Raw genomic sequence first — 19,662 nt, 5'->3', positions numbered from 1 at the left:
AAATGTAATATAAAACCAGGAAGAAGAAGAAGAAGAAGAAGAAGAAGTCAATTATTATACAGTAAATATGTTAGCGAAGAAACTGACTGGTCAATATGTGGTGTATATAAAATATAGTTCACTATGCTACACTAGCCCTCGTGTTCAGGCTATTAATGTCCCAAACAAACTGAAAGTACCTAGAATTTTATAGACCTGGATCTTTTATGAAAAGCCCCGGATCTCAAATATGCAACAAATATGCAAAAACATATATATATATCAATAAGAAAGTTACTAGTGCACAGCCAAAGGGAGGTGCAGGTCACAGCAAGATAAATCCAAGGAACTAAATAAATCAGGAACAAGTCCATAATGTAGACCGCACACTCCAAAGATGATGACCAAAATTTATCAAAAAGAACAACGCGTTTCGCAGATGTGCTTCATCAGGTTAATTCACAAAGTGGAGATCACAACCACCTTTGTAGCAGGCCGTGTGACAGAACGCCCGCCCCTCAATGAACAGCTCAATCAATCAATTAACATTATAAAGAAAGAAAAAGAACAAGAACGCATATGCCAGTAGGCTGAAAACATTAAGATGTGACAATTCACGTCTACATAAAAGATAGCTATATTTTATACGTATATATCCACATGTGAGAGGATACAAATATAAAGGGCTATGATCTGAGACATAAGTCCCCAGTTAGCTGAGTAAATAAGGGGGACACAAAAATCTGGAGTTGGGAGTAAATGGACAAGAGTCCATGAAAATACCCATGTTACATATAATGATGAAAAAGAAAATATGTATATTATTAGTTTTAAAGGAATAATCAGGCAACGCCCTACATTAATGTAACCCCAACAACAAATGTCTCAGATTTAGCAAGAAGATTCAACAATGGTGATAGACAGAAAGACAGACCAGCAGTTTGGGGAGAAAACTGCCCAGGAGATGGCGGTAATGTACCCATACGCTATAAAAATGAAAAGAAATGCATATTAAGACCAACAGGGATGAAGCAGGAGATACAGTAACACAAAAATACAAAAATAGCTGTATACACCACCCACATTACAAAAATGAATTTAATTCTAGACTCTCATCTAGACGTCGTATGTAATATACTCGTATGTAATATATAAATAATATACATATTTTCTTTTTCATCATTATATGTAACATGGGTCTTTTCATGGACTCTTGTCCATTTACTCCCAACTCCAGATTTTTGTGTCCCCCTTATTTACTCAACTGACTGGGGACTTATATGTCTCAGATCATAGCCTATATATTTTTATCCTCTCACATGTGGATCTATATGTATAGTGTAGTAAACGGTTTTTATTATTATTGAGGACTGAAAAAACAGATGTACAAATGGCAATCATAGATTGAATTGTAAGTACATCATTACAAGTATAAATGATGTATAATATATAGCTATGTTTTATGTAGACATTGTCACATCTTAATGTTTTCAGCCTACTGGCATCAGAATCAGAATCAGAATCACTTTTATTGTCACAGTATGCAAGTTACATACGAGGAATTTGTCTTAGTGTCTGTATGCAGCGTAGCGGTCACATCAATATACAGAGATAAGAAGTAGGAAGATCTTCTCTGACGGAAGGGAAGAGAGGCTGGCTAGCGAGACTACACCATCACTAACGTTGGGTGTATTTCACCCGATGCAATATACCCCATAAAACATACTTCTCATCAAAATATCTTAAAGTACAACAATACATGGCAAATTGAGGTACTCTTCTTTTGTTTTTAACACATTCACTGCCAGCTGTTTTTTTTTTTTACTGTAGGTAGCTTCTGCCAGAGGGTTTTTTTGAGGATTCTGGCTCATCTTTCAAGACCTGAGGATTCTTTTCTGCTAAGATTTTGTGAACACAAAATATCTAAAAAGAACTAATAGAATGTGTGCTTTCTCTGTCTAAAAGAGTTAGTTTGTAGAGTTAGTAGTTATGTAGGCATTAGCACTTGAATACAGCATGGTTTCAGCGTCTGAAAATTTAAGCTGAGATAAATAGCTTTTTGTGAAATTCGATAGAACAGTCACTTTAACCATTCATTTTTGGCATCAGTAAGATGTCAGACATCTAAACAATAGTTTTGAACAGTAATTTCCTCCATAACAGCAGGAAACACCCCTCTCCTTCAAACTCCTCCCTCCGTGTGTGTTCTTCTTGGCTGCAGCGGGCGTGTCACAAGCTCGTTTCTGCTGCTGCTGCTGCTGCTGCTGTGCCTGTCTGCCGGCGGCCGCTGGGCAAGTCTGGATGGGCTCGCTCGTTTCTTGGAGTTTCGGTTGAGAGCTTTGATGAAGCTTTTGCGATTCTGGTCTTATTTATGCTGCGTGTTTCAAAGTGTGTTCCACCCGTAATCTATTATGCAAATTTGCAATCCCTCACCGCCAGCAATCAGCGCGAAAGCGAAAGCGTTTTCGCAAATCCATTCTACAGTATGAGAATGGTTTCATCGCGCGTTCCCCTGCAGTTTTGGCTCTGCTTTTTCTAGTCTGGGAGAGCACTGTCGCCACTTAGTGGGTCGGTGGAATGGGTTGTACACGTTCGGTGGCTCCAATATTTATATAAGAGATGTAAAAGGGTTAGATGCACATCCCACGGTCAATTCATTTTTTTGACGTATTAACACGTAAACAGTGCCAATGACGAGATATCTCGGCTTACAGAATCCAACCGTTGAGTGCCAAAGACGAGATATCTCGGCTTAGAAAAAAAAAAAAAAAAATTGACGGTGGGACATCGATCAACCCCTTTTACGTCTCCTATACCAGAATTGGAGGTATTGAATGTGTATAATCTATTTTACCGACCCACTGAGTGGCGACATGTCTCTCCACAGTAGAAAGAGGCGACCCAAAACTGGAGGGAAAAGCGAGAGGAAGCCGTTCTCATACTGTAAAATTGATGGCGAAAACGCTTTCACTTTCGCGCTGATGCACAGCGGTGGCAACGGTGGGGGGTTCCAAGAATAGATTGGATGCACACTTTGAAACACGCAGCATAAATATGACCAGAATCGCAAAAGCTTCATCAAAGCTCTCAACTAGGGATGCACGATATATCGGCAATCATATCGGTATCGGCCGATGTTGGTCATTTTTTAACATATCGGTCATATCGGTATCGGTCAGATGTTGCAATGTTAATATCGGTTATCATTATCAGCCAAATTCTTCACATTGATATGAAATAATGCAGTAAATCTATGATTTATGGGCTTTTCCAAAGGCTTTGCAAATAAAGAAATGCATAACTTTTTCAAATTCAGTGTCAACATGTGTTTTTCAGTATGTACAAAATGTGATGATCATAAAAATGTAGTTTTATACAGATCATATCGACATCGGTAAATATCGGTTATCGGCCATAACAGCAATGTTAATATCGGTTATTGGCATCGGCCAAAATCTTCATATCGGTGCATCCCTACTCTCAACCAAAACTCCAAGAAGCGAGCGAGTCCATCCCTACTTCCTCAAAGAGCGGCCGCGCAGACAGGCACAGGACAGCAGCAGCAAAGCAGTATAGGGTTATATACAGGTCCAGCTCACAGACCATTACACATATTCTTTTCAAACCTGGCCTAGATTATAAAGGGGACATTATACTCTCATTATAGCACAGTGTCTGATTTGTGAAACATATTTCTGATTTGTGAAAATGCTATGATTGCAGTTTTCAGCTGATTTGGAGCATCTAGACCACACAAAACCACGTCCAACTCACAGACCATCACTCTAATTCTATAGATGGCCAAAATCAGCAGAAAACTGCAATTATAGCACTTTCACAAATCAGAAATATGTTTCACAAATCAGACACTGTGCTATAATGAGAGTCTAATGTCCCCTTTATAATCTAGGCCAGGTTTGAAAAGAATATGTGTAATGGTCTGTGAGCTGGACCTGGTTTGATGCGGTCTAGATGCTCCAAATCAGCTGAAAACTGCAATCATAGCATTTTCACAAATCAGAAATATGTTTCACAAATCAGACACTGTGCTATAATGAGAGTCTAATGTCCCCTTTATAATCTAGGCCAGGTTTGAAAAGAATTAGAGTGACGGTCTTTGAGCTGGACCTGGTTTGATGCGGTCTAGATGGCCAAAATCAGCAGAAAACTGCAATTATAGCACTTTCACAAATCAGAAATATGTTTCACAAATCAGACACTGTGCTATAATGAGAGTCTAATGTCCCCTTTATAATCTAGGCCAGGTTTGAAAAGAATATGTGTAATGGTCTGTGAGTTGGAGGTGGTTTTATGCAGTCTAGATGGGCAAAAGCTGTGAAATCAACTCTTTTTTCCAGCTGTTTACACCAATAGGAGAACCTTTTTGAGGTCAATAAGAATTGCATGCAACATTAAAAACGAACAAAATGCAGGATTCATTCTATAATGTATTCTCATTACATATCCCCCCTATATACCTATGTTTTCCAGTTCATGAACTCGCTTGAAAATGGTCGAACCACGCCATCTAGAGGTGTTATTCCACTTTTTAAGGTGGACTGGAAAATTCCAATCGGGAGCTGCGAATCGGGAGCCAACTTCAGCCTCGTCTCTGTGAGATACTTAGAGGGGCGAGCTGATTGACAGCGTCCATTTCTATATAAAAAATATGTCTAAAAATATGTCTAAAAAATATGTTGAATATGTTCAAAAAATATATTCTAAAATATGTTGTGCATATTAGCGTGCAGTGATTGCTGTGTAGAGCTATTGTATGTTCATTCAGATAGGTTCTGCTACCATTTTTCCTTTCCCTTAGAATGTGATTTATGCTTTGTGAAACTGTTTTGAAGATTGTACCTGGGTCTGCCTCCACACCACTAGGCGGAGACAAAGACCCATGAAAATGATATTTAAGCACTTCCTTTGCAAATGTATTTTTCACTTGACACTGACGAAGGCCCGAATTGGGCCGAAACTGTTTGTCCCAATAAATGTCCGCCACGGGAGCTATCAAAAACTTGTGTTGCGAGCCCTTTTTTCGCTAACGTTACATAACCATAACCATAACCATCGCACACGCAACTCAAAGCTGTTTCCCATTAACTGATTATGGCCAGGTGTTGCATGGCAGGCTGATCAGTCTGTCCATTCCGGTAATGTTACAACGCTGCAAATAGCTTTTATTTATAATGATCAACTATCGGGTATAGTGCGCTCAGTAGTCAGTACACTGTACAAAATAAGAAATAAAATACACTGCAAAAAATTAATACAAAAAAGTACACTGCAAATTTCTTTTTCTTTTTTTTAGGCCCCGTTTCGACTAATCGATTGGTCGGAGCTGGGGTCGACTTTTGGTCGACCAGGATAATCTTTGGTTGAGGGCAGCCCTATTCATCACTCACTTCACTCACACACGACATTCGGGTTTCTAGAGCTGGCTGCCGTGCCGTCCAGCAAAAAACACCATGTTTCTGATTCAAATTGCAGCTCTGAAAATGCAACATCTGCCTCAGCTCTCCCTCAGCTCATCACCACCCGGCTTAATTACATTTCACCTCCAACCATGTGCGTTGTAACTATCACCTTCCCTGTCTGTTCTTGTCCCCCTGCCTTTCCCTTGTATATTTGCTCATCTCTCTTCCGCTCTTTTTTTTTTTTTCTCTCTCTCTCTCTCTCTCTCTCTCTCTCTCTCTCTCTCTCTCTCTCTCTCTCTCTCTCTCTCTCTCTCTCTCTCTCTCTCTCTCTCTCTCTCTCTCTCTCTCTCTCTCTCTCTCTCTCTCTCTCTCTCTCTCTCCCCCCCCCCCCGTGTCCTGGCTCTCTCCCTCCAAAATATTTGGAACCACCCACTTGTTTCTTGAAATAGACTCACGAGGTGAAGCGCGATTGATTTCAACACCTCACCTCAGTCCTGAAAGGGGTGTAATTGAAGGTGGAGACATTCAAATCTCAAATGCATACCTCCTCTCATCACTCTCACTCTGAATGCTTCTAAAACAAAGGAGGTAGTTATTGATTTTAGCCGTGCAAAGGCATCCCATCTCCCCATCTCTATCAATGGCACCAAGGTTGAGATGGTCAGGAGTTTTACATTTCTTGGTGTCCCAATATCTGATGATCTCAGCTGGCCGTCTGATACCAACATCATTTTATAAAAGTTTCAGCAACGGCCACATTTATTGATGCGTAACGTAATGAGAGCATTCTCATCTCTTTTACAGTGTTTTTGGAAATCTTACTGTCCAGGAGCGAAACTCTTGAAATAGAGTTGTGCGCCTCGCGGGTAAGACGACCGCTTTCAATCTAGCGGCTCTAGAAGATATCTACGGTCAACGAGCCCCCTCAGGTCATTCTGCTGCACGTCTTTTTAACTTAACCTTAACCCTTTCCCTCGGGCAGCTGCTATCGCTCTATTAAATGCTTCCCTAGTGCAGTGCGTAGCTTCAACAACTCCAACTCCAAATGTTAGATCTATGCACTTGTCTAGATTGTAACAGTAGGGACTACAATACCCACAATGCACTGTACTACAATACCCACAATGCACTGTACTATGTATAATGAAGCAGACGGGAGACCATGGAGTTACAGTGTCAACACTTTACTCAGCCAACTCGGAAGCCCCGTTCATAGTACAGTGCATTGTGGGTATTGTAGTACAGTGCATTGTGGGTATTGTAGTCCCTACTGTTACACCTCTTCCTTTTAGCTCAGCAACAAACTGCTAAAACATTAGCCATTCTTTTAACAATATTTTGTAGGCTCTTTTTCTTTAACACTTAGAAACAGTATTATATCACTTGAACAGTCCTTTTGCTTTTCTCTTATCTTATATTCTTATATTCCTTTTTTTTTTTTTTTTTTTTTTTTTCTTCACTCAGGTTAATATCACTTTTCATTCATAAATCAAGTCTCTCCGGAGCCTTTGAAACTCTGCCTGATCTAGTGGCTACTGGTTGTTCAGGAGGGTTCCCTGTGGCTCTCAGGTGGATTCTGTTTCTTCTTAGAGTGCCCCTATCAGTCTCTACCAAGTAAGACCTTGGCATGTTTGCAGTTGTTATTACAGTTCCTGGAGCTTCCTCTGTGGTGATCCACACTTTCTGTCCAGAGGGGAGTTCTGGTAGTGTTCGGGAACGGTGGTGGAGGTTGTAGTATGCAGCTTGCTTACGCCTCCCTTCCTCATCCTTCTTGCGAAAAGCCTGCAGGTCTGGCCAGTTAGGATCCAGCTTGTGTGCAGTCTCTGGCAGTGATGTGCGTAGGTTTCTCCCCATCAGCAACTGCGCTGGAGAGTATCCCTGCTCCATGGGTGTGGCTCTGTAAGCCAGCAGCGCTCTAGTTTGGTCAGTGTCTTTTTTCCATAGGCCCTTGACGGTCTGAACAGCCCGTTCTGCCTCGCCATTTGCTTGTGGGTAACGAGGACTGCTCGTGATGTGTTTGAACCCGGTCTCTTGTGCGAATGTTCTGAATGCATCTGACGAGAACTGTGGCCCATTGTCAGATACCACAGTCTCTGGATATCCATGGTGAGCAAAAGCCTCTTTCACAGCTCGAATGGTAGCATCAGCTGATGTGACCCTGAGCTCTGCCACCTCAATGAACCTCGAAAAATAATCCACAATAAGCAGGTATGACTTTTTTGACCATTCGAACAGGTCCATTCCCACCTTTTGCCATGGCCGGTCCGGGACTGGGGTCTGGATCAGTGGCTCTCTGTATTGTGTTCTGTGTTTTTGGCATATTTCACACTTGTCCACTTTCTCTCTGATCTGTGCAGAGATGCCCGGCCACCATACTGATTCCTGCGCTCTGGCCCGACATTTGGTTATTCCTTGATGACCTTCATGGAGTTTATTCATTATATCCTCTCTGAGTGACTGAGGTATAACGATTCTGTTCACTTTCATGAGAAGGTCCCCAGCAAGATACAGCTCTGCTCTGACTTGCCAGTAGGGTGCCATATCAGGTCTCAGTCTGTGTTTTTCTGGCCATTTTGTTTCACAGTAGTGTGCCACTGCTCTGCAGATTTCATCTGTCTGTTGTGCCCGTTTGATTTCATCCAGCCGTGCATCTGTAGCAGGGAGTGAAGACACAACAGTATCCACGAACACCTGGACTTCTTTTTCAGTTCCAGGTCGTCAGAGGATGGAGCATCACTTCCTGGAGCTCTTGACAAAGTGTCTGCGGTGATGAGGCTTTTTCCTGGGACATGGACAATGTCATAGTCATATCTTAAGAGTCTCAGACGGAACCTCAGAATTCTGGGTGGCAAATCATCCAAACCTCTGGTGCTCAACAGAGGGACGAGGGGTTTATGGTCTGTTAGTAGTGTGAAGTGCCGACCCTGCAGATACGAGTTTAGCCGTTCGCATGCCCATGTTCCTGCTAGCGCCTCTTTTTCAATCTGCGCGTAGCGCTTCTCTGTGTCTGTCAGTCCTCTTGATATGTACGTCAGCGGTTGCCATGATCCATCGTTTTGCTTTTGTGTGAGAACAGCACCGATTCCGTATGCTGAGGCATCTGCTGCTACTTTTGTCTCTGCTGTGTTTGAATACTGAGCGAGTGCGCTTGGTGCGCTCAGCAACTCTTTCAGCTTTTGAAAAGCAGTCTGTTGAGGTTCTCCCCAGACCCACTCGTTTTTCTCTTTCTGTAGGTATTTTATTGGCACGGTGACAGTAGCCAGCTGTGGCACAAACTTGGTCAGATAGTTTGCCATGCCCATGAGGCGCTGCACATCTTCCACGCATGTTGGCTCTGGCATCTGCTGTATTGCTTTAACCTTGTTAGGGTCTGGCTCGATACCTTTTTCAGAAACTTTGTGACCTACGAACATTAAGTGCTCCTTACGGAATTCGCACTTCTCATTCAGAGTGAGACCCTCGTCCTGCATCTTTTGTAGCACACGATGTAGTCTTTGGTCATGTTCCTGACCATTCCGCCCATACACTAACACATCATCTGCATGACACAACACTCCCTCAAAACTCTCAAACATTTGCGACATCCTCCTTTGGAAGTGCTCGGGAGCCGACGCAATACCAAAGGGCAGGCGGTTGAAGGAGTATCTCCCGAAGGGAGTGATGAAGGTAGTGAGGGGTCGTGATGCTGGTGTTAACGGAATTTGCCAAAATCCAGATCGAGCATCAAGTTTTGTGAAAACTTTTGCATCTGACATCATGGCGAGTGTTTGGTCAACATCCGGTAGAATGTAGCGTTCTCTCTTCACTGCCTCATTCAGTGGCGTGAGATCCACGCAGATCCTGATTTTGTCTTTCATTCGTTTTGGAACGACAACCATTCCAGAACACCAGGCTGTTGGTTCAGTCACCTTTGATATGACTCCCATTTTTTCCATCCTATCCAGTTCCTCACGTACTTTATCTCTCAGAGGTAGAGGAACTCGTCTTGGTGTTGAGAGGGCGTATGGTATAGCCCCATCTTCCAGTTGTATATGGTATGGCTGTTTTAGCTTGCCAAGCCCTTGAAACACTGCTGGATAAACTGTCTTGAAGTCTGCCTCCGTCTGTGTTACCGTGACCTCCTCAACTCTGTGTACCAGTCTCATGGCCTCTATTGCTGGTAGGCCCAGTAGTGGTTGTGTCAGTCCTGCCACAACATACACATGTTGATCTGTAGAGCAGCCTTTTGACATCATTTTGCTCCGGAAGCAGCCTTTAACGTTCAGGGGATGGCGGCCTGGTCCGAACAGCCTTTTAAGTGGCCTTTCCAGCCTGCCATCTCGCTCTGGTTTGAAAACATGTTCTGGTATGGATGTGACATCTGCTCCTGTGTCGAGCTTAAAGTTAATGGCTTCTCCATTCAGATGAACTGTTTCCATCCATGGCTTTGCCGCTTGTGCATCTATCTCACCTAGGAATGCATAGTCCTCCTGTGTGTCATTATCAGACAGGCCTTGTGTGACAGTGTGTATTGCTTGACCACTGTAACAAGCTACTGCATAATGTCCTTTTTTATTACACTTTCGACATTCTACATCTTTGGCTGGACAGTCTTTCCATGCATGTTTGCGTCCTTTTCCACATCGGCCACACTCCTTTTCTTTTTGTGTGTCTGACCATTGGCCTTTGTTTGTTTTTTGTCCTGTTTGCTGGAATTTTTTCCCTTTTTTCATGTATGTCTTAATGGCATCCACATTTATTTTGGAGTCTACTCCCGCTGCATTGCTATGCATTATTTTCTGCTGTTTCTTAACAGTCTCACTTTGTCTGACTTTTTGTATTGCCTTTGCAAGGGTTAATTCTGAGTCCATTTGTAGCTGTTCAGACAACCTCCTGTCTTTTATTCCAACCACAATTCTGTCTCTTATGAGTTCATCTTTAAGTACACCAAAGCTGCAATGTTCTGCTAACTTGTGCACTGCTGTGATGAATGCTTCTGTTGTCTCTCCTTCTTGCTGAGATCTCATGTTAAACTGTGCTCTTTCAAAAATTACATTGTGTTTTCCTACACAGTGTCTCTCAAAAGCAGCTTTAACTTCATCATATTTCTTTTTATCTTCATCAGTCATAGGCAAGACCCCTAAAATATCATCAGCTGCATCTCCCATAGCATATAGGAGTGAATTCACCTGATATTCTTCGTCTTTATCCTTTAATCCTGATGCAACAAAAAATCGTTCAAATCGTCTGACCCATCTCGGCCATTCTGACGGATTTGCAAAGTCAAATGGCTCTGGGTGTGATATTTGTACCTGTGATATTTGTACCACTGCCGGCGGGTCGCCCATTTTGTCTTTTCCCTCGTATTTTTACGTTCAGGAAAACTTTTATTCCGCTCCGTTGTCTGTCTCCCCTCTCGTCTCCTCTCTCGCGACTGTCTGCACCTCCGTAGGCTGGCGGGCTTTTCCCCGTCCCCGTGAGTATGCCTGTTCGTCGCTGTTTTCTGCCTTTATGGGAGACCATGGATATGGCACCCTACTGGCAAGTCAGAGCAGAGCTGTATCTTGCTGGGGACCTTCTCATGAAAGTGAACAGAATCGTTATACCTCAGTCACTCAGAGAGGATATAATGAATAAACTCCATGAAGGTCATCAAGGAATAACCAAATGTCGGGCCAGAGCGCAGGAATCAGTATGGTGGCCGGGCATCTCTGCACAGATCAGAGAGAAAGTGGACAAGTGTGAAATATGCCAAAAACACAGAACACAATACAGAGAGCCACTGATCCAGACCCCAGTCCCGGACCGGCCATGGCAAAAGGTGGGAATGGACCTGTTCGAATGGTCAAAAAAGTCATACCTGCTTATTGTGGATTATTTTTCGAGGTTCATTGAGGTGGCAGAGCTCAGGGTCACATCAGCTGATGCTACCATTCGAGCTGTGAAAGAGGCTTTTGCTCACCATGGATATCCAGAGACTGTGGTATCTGACAATGGGCCACAGTTCTCGTCAGATGCATTCAGAACATTCGCACAAGAGACCGGGTTCAAACACATCACGAGCAGTCCTCGTTACCCACAAGCAAATGGCGAGGCAGAACGGGCTGTTCAGACCGTCAAGGGCCTATGGAAAAAAGACACTGACCAAACTAGAGCGCTGCTGGCTTACAGAGCCACACCCATGGAGCAGGGATACTCTCCAGCGCAGTTGCTGATGGGGAGAAACCTACGCACATCACTGCCACAGACTGCACACAAGCTGGATCCTAACTGGCCAGACCTGCAGGCTTTTCGCAAGAAGGATGAGGAAGGGAGGCGTAAGCAAGCTGCATACTACAACCTCCACCACCGTTCCCGAACACTACCAGAACTCCCCTCTGGACAGAAAGTGTGGATCACCACAGAGGAAGCTCCAGGAACTGTAATAACAACTGCAAACATGCCAAGGTCTTACTTGGTAGAGACTGATAGGGGCACTCTAAGAAGAAACAGAATCCACCTGAGAGCCACAGGGAACCCTCCTGAACAACCAGTAGCCACTAGATCAGGCAGAGTTTCAAAGGCTCCGGAGAGACTTGATTTATGAATGAAAAGTGATATTAACCTGAGTGAAGAAAAAAAAAAAAAAAAAAAAAAAAAGGAATATAAGAATATAAGATAAGAGAAAAGCAAAAGGACTGTTCAAGTGATATAATACTGTTTCTAAGTGTTAAAGAAAAAGAGCCTACAAAATATTGTTAAAAGAATGGCTAATGTTTTAGCAGTTTGTTGCTGAGCTAAAAGGAAGAGGTGTAACAGTAGGGACTACAATACCCACAATGCACTGTACTACAATACCCACAATGCACTGTACTATGAACGGGGCTTCCGAGTTGGCTGAGTAAAGTGTTGACACTGTAACTCCATGGTCTCCCGTCTGCTTCATTATACATAGATAACCTACTTAATTTGCATAGTCCCTGTATGTGCTGTCTCATACTCTGCCATGTATGCATTTTCACTTTCAAATTATGCACTTTAAATTTGTGCACATGGGCACACCTGCCAACATGAGGCTGTGAAGAGGGAGATTTTCTTGGCTAAATTGGAAGCGCAATGGGAGAAAGGGATACATATATACTGTCTATCTGTCATCTGTGTGATATGTTGTGTTTTTGAGCTCTTGCACCCCAATTCCAATAAATGTGGTTTCCACTGCAAATGGTAAATAAACACCGACTCTCTCATCTATACCTGCCTCGCTCGCAGATCAATGATCACCCAGTCAGTCGGGATGCGTGTGTGTTAACACCCAGTCAGTGGGGATGCGTGTGTGCACGGAAGAGGTGGCAGGTTGCCTTTCACCTCCTCTTTCCTCTCGTCCCCTTTGTGACGGAGGAGGTGAGAAAACACCCCCCCCCCCCCCCCGTGCTCCTGTGCGAAGAGCTTAGCATGGGTAGCTCAGAGGGTGAGAGTGAGAGGTGAAGAGCTTAGCATGGGTAGCTCAGAGGGTGAGTGAGAGGTGAAGAGCTTAGCATGGGTAGCTCAGAGGGTGAGAGAGAGTGAGAGGTGAAGAGCTTAGCATGGGTAGCTCAGAGGGTGAGAGAGTGAGAGGTGAAGAGCTTAGCATGGGTAGCTCAGAGGGTGAGAGAGTGAGAGGTGAAGAGCTTAGCGTGGGTAGCTCAGAGGGTGAGAGAGAGTGAGAGGTGAAGAGCTTAGCATGAGTAGCTCAGAGGGTGAGAGAGAGTGAGAGGTGAAGAGCTTAGCATGGGTAGCTCAGAGGGTGAGAGAGAGTGAGAGCTCAGAGGGTGAGAGAGAGTGAGAGGTGAAGAGCTTAGCATGGGTAGCTCAGAGGGTGAGAGAGAGTGAGAGGTGAAGAGCTTAGCGTGGGTAGCTCAGAGGGTGAGAGTGAGAGGTGAAGAGCTTAGCATGGGTAGCTCAGAGGGTGAAAGAGAGTGAGAGGTGAAGAGCTTAGCATGGGTAGCTCAGAGGGTGAGAGAGAGTGAGAGGTGAAGAGCTTAGCATGGGTAGCTCAGAGGGTGAGAGAGTGAGAGGTGAAGAGCTTAGCGTGGGTAGCTCAGAGGGTGAGAGAGAGTGAGAGGTGAAGAGCTTAGCGTGGGTAGCTCAGAGGGTGAGAGAGAGTGAGAGGTGAAGAGCTTAGCATGGGTAGCTCAGAGGGTGAGAGAGAGTGAGCGGTGAAGAGCTTAGCGTGGGTAGCTCAGAGGGTGAGAGAGAGTGAGAGGTGAAGTGTCTTTCTGCATGACAGCGTTGCAGCTCTGTGAGCACAACAGACATCTTACCTAGGCTACGCCCAGGAAACACTATTCTCAACTGCCCCCGCTTGAATGGGCAATTGTGAAACTCCCATTTCCAAAAGACATGATGGATGGGTGCAGAAGTCTAGCTCAGTAGTGTCTGATCATGTGACATCGAGAGTCACATGTCTGCAATCAAACACTCAATCAAACACTACAGCAGCTGATTTGACTGATCAGCACACCAGAAAGTAGGAACTAATCAATGATTATTCTAAATAAGGCAAATATTCCATTTAAGTTGTTTACAGCTGTTGCTTATCAAACTATTCCATTCATATTCCCGTTTACATTAGCCTGATATCAGACTGAATTGTCAACTGATTACACTCTATTTCCTTCTTCAGTCTGACATTGCCTCCACTCTGTGGGGGCATGGTGGTGCAGTGGTAGTGCTGTCACCTCACAGCTAGAAGGTCCTGGGTTCAATTCCCGCCTGGGATGCTGTTGTGGACGCTGAGGGTGTGTCCCCCCCATGTCCTCAGTGCCCATGCCCAGGTGGGCTATCTCATCAAAAAGGCCTTTCTGTGCTCCCCTGGGGTTCCTCCATACAACATCGGTATAGACCCCAAATAAAAACATGCAGAAGATCATCATCTGACCAGTGACGTCAATGTTTCAAGATGGTCCCCCCCGGGCGCTGTACACTAAGAAAGCTGCCCACTGCTCTTGGTTGCCCCCAGGAGGAAGGACAAGCCTGGATGGGATAGAGGGGATCAAAAACCGGGGAGTAACCGGGCCTGATCGCTGCTCCGGCCAACATGACTGGCATGCAGCTCGGCTGCAGCTGCCTCATTTAAAAGCACTGTGGACTTGTTGACTGCATTGAAAGGAATTGTTGTTCAGCAGCCAGAGAACCAACAGTGAGCCTTTCACTTTCTTGTTAATCTTGTTTTTTCCACATCCACTCTTGATGAAAAGAAAAATAGTGATTAGATTTACATTTTGTACCTTTTGTACCTCCTATGAATCTAAAACAGCAGATACGATCAGAAATCAGAAACACTTTATTCACCAAATGTACTATAGAGACACTCAGGAATTTGTCTGACCTCATACTGTGGTATGTTTGTGTCTGGCTGCTCTGTGGCGTTGTGGGCAGTGATGTACCACATCTATGCCCAACATGTTTTGGCTATGGCTCCTGGCTTCATCAGCATCCTGGCTTCCTGGCAGTCCTGGCTATTTCTTCATATTTTCAGTACAGACTGAGCACCTCACCAATTCTGAAATGTCTGGACCAAAACTGCTGATATTTTGCATCAGTATTCAGTGTCATGACAAAAAAGCTACAACGATAATTATATCATGCATACTTGTGTGGAATCCAATCAAAATGGTACATTAGAATCAGTGCAGGGTAAAGTCTTCCCATAGACGACCAGTGTAGCATTGATCAATTCTAAAAAATAAATAAATAAATAAAACTAGGTAACAAAGGTAACAGCATAGTATCATCATATCAGAGGTAACTGCATGGTGTCATCATATCAGAGGTAACTGCATGGTATCATCATATCAGAGGTAACTGCATGGTGTCATCATATCAGAGGTAACTGCATGGTGTCATATCAGAGGTAACTGCATGGTGTCATCATATCAGAGGTAACTGCATGGTGTCATCATATCAGAGGTAACTGCATGGTGTCATCATATCAGAGGTAACTGCATGGTATCATCATATCAGAGGTAACTGCATGGTGTCATCATATCAGAGGTAACTGCATGGTGTCATCATATCAGAGGTAACTGCATGGTGTCATCATATCAGAGGTAACTGCATGGTATCATCATATCAGAGGATACCTGCATGGTATCATCATATCAGAGGTAACTGCATGGTGTCATCATATCAGAGGTAACTGCATGGTGTCATCATATCAGAGGTAACTGCATGGTATCATCATATCAGAGGTAACTGCATGGTGTCATCATATCAGAGGTAACTGCATGGTACATCATATCACAGGTAACTGCATGGTATCATCATATCAGAGGTAACTGCATGGTGTCATCATATCAGAGGTAACTGCATGGTGTCATCATATCAGAGGTAACTGCATGGTATCATCATATCAGAGGTAACTGCATGGTGTCATCATATCAGAGGTAACTGCATGGTATCATCATATCAGAGGTAACTGCATAGTGTCATCATATCAGAGGTAACTGCATGGTACATCATATCAGAGGTAACTGCATGGTATCATCATATCAGAGGTAACTGCATGGTGTCATCATATCAGAGGTAACTGCATGGTGTCATCATATCAGAGGTAACTGCATGGTGTCATATCAGAGGTAACTGCATGGTGTCATATCAGAGGTAACTGCATGGTGTCATCATATCAGAGGTAACTGCATGGTGTCATATCAGAGGTAACTGCATGGTGTCATCATATCAGAGGTAACTGCATGGTGTCATCATATCAGAGGTAACTGCATGGTGTCATCATATCAGAGGTAACTGCATGGTGTCATATCAGAGGTAACTGCATGGTGTCATCATATCAGAGGTAACTGCATGGTATCATCATATCAGAGGTAACTGCATGGTATCATCATATCAGAGGTAACTGCATGGTGTCATCATATCAGAGGTAACTGCATGGTGTCATCATATCAGAGGTAACTGCATGGTGTCATATCAGAGGTAACTGCATGGTGTCATCATATCAGAGGTAACTGCATGGTATCATCATATCAGAGGTAACTGCATGGTGTCATCATATCAGAGGTAACTGCATGGTGTCATCATATCAGAGGTAACTGCATGGTGTCATCATATCAGAGGTAACTGCATGGTATCATCATATCAGAGGTGTCATCATATCAGAGGTAACTGCATGGTATCATCATATCAGAGGTAACTGCATGGTGTCATCATATCAGAGGTAACTGCATGGTGTCATCATATCAGAGGTAACTGCATGGTGTCATCATATCAGAGGTAACTGCATGGTGTCATATCAGAGGTAACTGCATGGTGTCATCATATCAGAGGTAACTGCATGGTGTCATCATATCAGAGGTAACTGCATGGTGTCATCATATCAGAGGTAACTGCATGGTATCATCATATCAGAGGTAACTGCATGGTATCATCATATCCCATCGGATAAACAAAAAAATATATATTTATCTCTAACCTCTGGGAGCAGCCCCGTTTCAATGTGGTGCAACAGAAACTCAAGAGGCGCGGTCGGCAGCGGAAGAAAATCCCTTTCCGCTCCCTGCAAGCTCTGCCATTGGCTCCAACCGACCGGCTCTGCACATTAATGCATTTATTTTCCGCTCGCTGCGTGTCGCTCTCAAATCCGTCCGTCGCTATGAAACAACAATAACAACTCTAGCTTGTTGCTAGTAGCAAGTAGCAACTTGCTATATGCTGAAAATGGTAAGTGTTGACAACACACCGGTCACGTTCACTTCATTTAAAGAGCAACATGCGTGCAAACGATGTTACACACCTTTTGACGGAGCCTGCCGGCAGATTTGCAAGTCGAAAGTCTGTCTCGAGAGATTATATCAGAGGTAACTGCATGGTGTCATCATATCAGAGGTAACTGCATGGTGTCATCATATCAGAGGTAACTGCATGGTATCATCATATCAGAGGTAACTGCATGGTGTCATCATATCAGAGGTAACTGCATGGTGTCATCATATCAGAGGTAACTGCATGGTATCATCATATCAGAGGTAACTGCATGGTATCATCATATCGGAGGTAACTGCATGGTATCATCATATCAGAGGTACTGTAACTGCATGGTATCATCATATCAGAGGTACTGTAACTGCATGGTGTCATCATATCAGAGGTAACTGCATGGTATCATCATATCAGAGGTAACTGCATGGTGTCATCATATCAGAGGTAACTGCATGGTGTCATCATATCAGAGGTAACTGCATGGTGTCATCATATCACATGTAACTGCATGGTATCATCATATCAGAGGTACTGTAACTGCATGGTATCATCATATCAGAGGTAACTGCATGGTGTCATCATATCAGAGGTAACTGCATGGTATCATCATATCAGAGGTAACTGCATGTATCATCATATCAGAGGTAACTGCATGGTATCATCATATCAGAGGTAACTGCATGGTATCATCATATCAGAGGTAACTGCATGGTGTCATCATATCAGAGGTACTGTAACTGCATGGTATCATCATATCAGAGGTAACTGCATGGTGTCATATCAGAGGTAACTGCATGGTGTCATCATATCAGAGGTAACTGCATGGTGTCATCATATCAGAGGTAACTGCATGGTGTCATCATATCAGAGGTAACTGCATGGTGTCATCATATCAGAGGTACTGTAACTGCATGGTATCATCATATCAGAGGTAACTGCATGGTGTCATCATATCAGAGGTAACTGCATGGTGTCATCATATCAGAGGTAACTGCATGGTATCATCATATCAGAGGTAACTGCATGGTGTCATTACACGTTACACAAACAGAAAGGAGGGGGCTCTGCTCCGCTCTGCTGCTGTCAATGCAGCTAGTCTCCAGGCTCCAGAGATTTAAAGTGACAGTGAAAAAGGGTGACGGTCAGATATTGACGCTCAAAAATTGACGGTCAAAAAGTAATTGTTTAATGAACGTCTAATTAGCTGGCAGCCGGCGCTTATGGAAAACACTGCAAGTGCTCTGCTATTCTCTGTGCACCGCAAAATGCCTGTGCGGTAAAGCAGTAAATGGTCATGCTTAAAGCAACAATTATTCACAGGTGTGGCCATGTGCCAGCTGGGCTCATATCAATAAACCAATCAAAGTCGCCTATCCCGTCCCCTTTAAAAGCCAGCATTAACCGCTGGAGCAGGGCAGAGAGAGAGAGACGAGAGAGAAAGACATGGCCAGCAGAATGAGAGCACAACGATTCACTGACCAGGAGATGGACATTCTCATGCACGAGGTGCTATATCCTTCCACAATCAATTATGAATAGCTATTGTAAAACGACCCTTTCACTCACACATTCATTAATTCATCCATCCATCCAGGATGGATGAGGGAGAGGGACAAGACCCAATTAGTTTAATTTTTTTTAATTTTTGACATTCATTAATTTCACTTTTTTTGTTCATTAAACATTCCCCTCCTTTTTAGATCGTTTTGTGTCCAGTCTTTCTTTCCCTTAACGTAGACTACACGGGGGTAATGCTGGGCACAGGCGCAAATTGGAGCTGTGCTGTCATCTGCTATCCTCCGTGCCGTAAAATGTCAGCGCAAACGGGATTTTGGTGGCTTTAACCACCAGAATTATTCACAGATGTGGCCTGGCAATGCCTCGGCATAACATCTATCAAACCAATCAGATTCCCATCTCGCATTCCCTTTAACACAGTTTGCGCCATGCATGCGTAATTTGGGGGTGGCGAAAAGGAATTACCTGGTACTGCACTGGCAGTGAGGAGAATAATGGTGCGCTCAAGCGCAGCGGGGTGTTTTAGTGTGTAGGAGGTGCTTTTCAAAGCTCTTAGCGCAAATAATTGCTCGCTGCTGACGATGGCTGAAGGCAAGCATTTAGCAAGGAAATGCCTGGTTTGGCATAGAGCACACCCAGCATTAAGACAAGCGCTAAAAGCAAATAGCGGGTTCTCTCCTCTCAGGTGGGCCGCTTGCTTGGATGGAGTGTGGTTAAATCAAAATTAGCAGCGAGGTTTGAAAGCATACATTTTATATAGGCCGCCAAACAGGTGCAGGAAATCACACTGTAAATTACATAGATTATCACCGCTCTCTAGGTTGTTTTCTCCCGCTGCTTAGGCCTACTGTAGCGGGAAAAACGCATATAGCATTTTAAACAGCGACGGGACGGCCCGTGCGCGCCCTTTCTTGTTCAGCACCTCTGACAGCTCCGTTGCCACACATAGGGCTTTCACACCGGCAGGGCTCCGTGCCGGTTCCGGTTCCCGAACCCAAATTTAAACCGGTCGGCGCGTTCAGACGGAAAAAATAAT

The 19,662-nt window shown here is 43.9% G+C and overlaps 1 protein-coding gene across 1 annotated transcript in view; it reads right to left on the bottom strand.

Moving 5' to 3' along the window:
- The window catches only part of lrrc75a (leucine rich repeat containing 75A), a gene marked incomplete at its 5' end in the record, with an annotated part of 111,931 nt that overhangs the window by 4,075 nt on the left and 88,194 nt on the right, over window positions 1-19,662 (bottom strand). The window lies entirely within an intron of this gene.

The sequence above is a fragment of the Poromitra crassiceps genome, assembly GCF_964638095.1.
Source record: "Poromitra crassiceps genome assembly, chromosome: 5".
Lineage (NCBI taxonomy): Eukaryota > Metazoa > Chordata > Actinopteri > Beryciformes > Melamphaidae > Poromitra > Poromitra crassiceps.
The sequence above is the reverse complement of the archived record's forward strand: the minus strand, read 5'-3'. Positions and strand labels throughout refer to the sequence as shown.